Raw genomic sequence first — 4,575 nt, forward strand, 5'->3', positions numbered from 1 at the left:
CAGGGCCACACTTGCCAGGCTCGGTTTGCCCCACAGGAAAAGCCAGTGCCCAGCTCCAGAAATCAGAACAGCAACCCGATGACCAGGCAGCAACTTGACTGAGACCAAAATCATCCAAGGTAACTGGGATTGCACCAGCGAAGGGTCTCACTTGGTCGCAAGCTGACTTGGATCCCTCAACAGATCAGAAATCTTAACCTCTTTGTTGATAGAGGATCTGGTCATTATAATAACTACTCTGGCATCCATACTCTGGGATGTTTCTGATTGAATGTGTACAGTGTTTAGTTAAACTTTATAATCTACCAGCATTTTATTCCACTCAGCCTGCTTGAATACTCCTATACCAGGGAAACTCAACCCCTAAGAACATCTTTGTAGATACTCTGAGAGTCTTAAGAGCCACACCTAACACCTTAAGCTCCTACCCTGAAAATATACTACATCAAATCAATTGATACAGCTAAAAATACCCAGCTAGCTAGAAAATCCAAACATTAACTTAATCCAAGATGCAAAAATATATACATTATAACACAAGAAACACTAAAAAGCAAGACGATATAAATCCACCTAAAAGCATTAATGCATCAGAAACGTCCTCCAGCGAGAACGAGTTAGAGGAAATGCCTGAGAAAGAGTTCAAAAGAATGATTATAAATATGTTCAAAGAGGTCAAAGAACAAATCAAAAGAAACAAAGAAGAAATCAAAGAGGAAATCAAAGGAATCAAAGAAGATGCAGGACACCATTTTAATGAAATAAAGAAGGCAATACAAGACATAAATAAGGAAATAGAAATAATAAAGAAAAACCAGTCAGAATTACTAGCAATGAAGAACACAGTTAATGAAATAAAAAACTCTGTAGAAAATCTCACCAGTAGGATGGATGAGGGAGAGGGCAGAATATCTAAGCTAGAAAACCAGGTGGCAGACCTAAGCAGTCCAACAAAGAGAAAGACAAACTTATAGAAAAGTATGAGTGGGAATTTCAAGATATTCGGGACACTATGAAAAGATCCAATATAAGAATTCAGGGCATAGTAGAAGGAGAAGAACGCCACTCCAGAGGCATAGTAGGCGTCTTCAACAAAATCGTAGAAGAAAATTTCCCCCAAATTGGGAAAGAGGTGCCAATGCAGACACAGGAAGCCTTTAGAACCCCAGCCAGACAACACCCAGAAGGAACCTCTTCTCGCCATATTATAATCAAACTTCCAAAAACACACACCAAAGAAAAAATATTGAAAGCAGTTAGAGAGAAAAATCAAGTTACCTACACAAGCAAGCCCATCAGGATTACAGCAGATTATTCAACACAAACTTTTAAAGCCAGAAGGGCTTGGAGTGATATATTCCAAGTTCTGAAAGATAACAACTGTCAACCAAGGTTACTTTATCCTGCAAAGTTATCCATTCAAATAGACAAAGAAATAAGGACATTCCATGACAAAAGCAGATTACAGGAGTATTTGAAGACAAAACCAGCTCTACAGAAAATACTTGATAGAATCCTCCATGCTGAAGAAAAGGAAAAGCATACATATAGGGAACCTAGAAAAAAACAAGCAATACTCAAATACTAGTTAACAGAAGAGAGCACAGGTAGAACCGGAACCACAAAAAAAAAAAAAAAAAAAAAGAGGCAACCATAAATAAACACCTTTCAATAATATCTCTTAATATCAATGGCCTCAATGCCCCAACGAACAGACATAGGTTTGCAGACTGGGTTAAAAAGCAGGATCCTACAATTTGTTGTCTCCAAAAAACTCACCTTTCTACAAAGGATAGACATTATCTTAGGGTGAAAGGTTGGAATATGGTGTTGCAAGCAAATGGGCCTAGAAAACAAGCAGGGGTTGCTATCCTAGTATCAGACAAGGTAGACTTTAGTCCAACATTAGTAAAGAAAGATAAGGAAGGTCACTTTATATTGATTAAGGGCACACTCCAACAGGAGGACATTACAATCCTAAACATATATACACCTAACATGGGGGCTCCCAAATTCGTCAAACAAACACTATTAGAACTAAGGTCACAGATAACACCAAACACAGTGGTGGTGGGTGACTTTAACACCCCACTCTCATCAATTGACAGGTCATCCCGGGAAAAAATAAACAGAGAAGCAACTGGACTAAATGAAGTCATAGAAGGAATGGACTTAACAGATATATACAGGACATTTCATCCAGAGGCTGCAGAATATACATTCTTTTCAGCAGCACATGGAACATTCTCTAAAATAGACCATATATTAGGACACAAAGCAAATCTTAACAAATTCAGGAAAATTGAAATAATTCCTTGCATTCTATGTGACCACAGTGGAATTAAACTACAAATCAGTAGCAAGAAAGGCTATAGAGCATACACAAAATCATGGAAACTAAACAATACACTACTAAATGATGAATGGGTCAATGAAGAAATCAAGAAGGAAATCAAAAAATGTATAGAGTCAAATGATAATGAGAACACCACATACCAAAATCTCTGGGACACAATGAAGGCAGTTCTAAGAGGTAAATTTATAGCCTTAAGTACCTATATTAAGAAATTAGAAAGGTCGCAAGTAAACGACCTAATGCTTCACCTTAAAGCCTTGGAAAAAGAAGAACAAGGCATTTTGTTAATTTGAGACTTCTGTTGTATTTTGCTTGATCAGTTTGGCCAGTGGTTTGTCAATATTTTTTATTTTTTCAAAGAACCAGGTCTTTGTTTCATCAGTTTTTTAAGTTGTTTTCTTAGTTTCCAGTTAATTAATTTCTGTTCTAATCTTGATTATTTCTTCCCATCCATCTGGAACTCTGCATTGGATTCTTCTTGTTTTTCCAGTGCCTTTAGGTGGACAGTCAGGTCATTGATTTGGGATCTCTTTGTCTTTGTAACGAAGGCATTTAGAGCTATGAATTATCTTCTTGGGTCTGCCTTCATTGAGTCCCATAAATTTGGTAGCTTGTGTTTTCATTATAATTCAATTCTAAAAATTTTACAATTCTTTTTCTGATTTCTTCCACAACCCATTCATTGTTTAAACGTGTGTTGTTTAGTCTGTAAGATCTGGTGGAATACTTCAAGTGTCTTGTTAATTTCTAGCTTTAAATCTTTGTGATCTGACATAATGCAGGAAGTTACTTCAATTTTTCTGACTTTATAAACTCATGCTTTATGGCATAATACATGGCTGATTTTGGAGAAGATTCCATGGGCTGCTGAAATGAATTTGTATTCTGGAGAGTTGAGATGGAAAGTTCCTTAGATATCCCTAAAGATTAGTTGATCTATAATGTTGTTGAGTTCTAATATTTCCCTCTTGATTTTCTGTTTGGATGATCTGTCTATGGATGATAGTGGAGTACTGAAGTTTCCAACTATGATGATGTTGGTGTTTATTTCTGTTTTTTTTTTGTCAAGTACATATTTTTATAAACTGTGGTGGCCCTGTGTTTGGCACATGTATGTTTATGATTGTGATATGCTAATGTTGGACCATTCCTTGGTGAGTAAGAATTGGCCTTCTTTGTCCTTTTTGATTACTTTTGGTTGAAGTCTATTTTACCAGATATTAATATAGCAACACTGCTTGTTTCTTATTTCCATTTGCTTGGAATATCATTTTCCAAACCTTCATTCTGAGGAGGTGTCTATCTTTAATGGTGAGGTGGGTTTCTTCAAGACAGCAGATAGAATGGTCCAGTTTTTGGATCTATCCTGATAACCTATTTCTTTTGATGGGTATGTTAAAAACATTGATATTTAAGGTTGTTACTGTGAGGTAGAATTAATTCCTGTCATGATGAGGTGTTTTATGGGGTTTGGTGCTTTCTTGTGTTATGTACTGTTCTGAGCCTAGTTTATTTTGGTTATTGTGATCTTATTTTTCTTGGCTCTTGTGATTGGTTGTTTGGCTGTTTTGTGTGGAGTATTACCTCAAGTATTCTCTGTAGATTTATCTTTGTGTTCATATAATCATAGATTTGACATTTTTCATGAAAAGTTTTTCTTTTGCCACCTATTATGAGGGATGCTTTTGCTGGGTAAAGTAGTTTGGGTTGGAAGCTATAGTTTTTGAGAATTTGAAGTGTTCCATTCTAGGCCCTTCTGGGTTCTAAGGTTTTCATTGAAAAAATATGATGTAATTCTGTTGGGATTTCCTTTGTATGTGGTGAATTGCTTATCTCTTTGTGCTTTTAACTCTCTCTCTCTCTCTCTCTCTCTCTCTCTCTCTCTCTCTCTCTCTCTCTTGTTAAAGAGTTTTAACTATTATATGTCTTAGAGAGTTTCTTCATTGGTCCTATCTGTTTGGTATTCTGTGGGCTTCTTGTATCTGGATGGGTCTCTCTTTTGCAAGATTTGAAAATTTTTCTTCAATAATTTATTCTCTATGCCTCTGGTCTGGACTTTTTTTCATTCTGGTATACCCATGATCTGGATGTTTGGTCATTTTAGGGTGTATCCCAGTTCCCTCCTATTCTGTTCACTTGACTTTTTGAACTTAGAAATGTTTTTGGCTCCTGATCAATTTCTTCTGTCTTGTCTTGTAGGTCAAATGTTCTGTCTTCCA

This window comes from Jaculus jaculus, chromosome 9 (genome assembly GCF_020740685.1).
Source record: "Jaculus jaculus isolate mJacJac1 chromosome 9, mJacJac1.mat.Y.cur, whole genome shotgun sequence".
NCBI lineage: Eukaryota > Metazoa > Chordata > Mammalia > Rodentia > Dipodidae > Jaculus > Jaculus jaculus.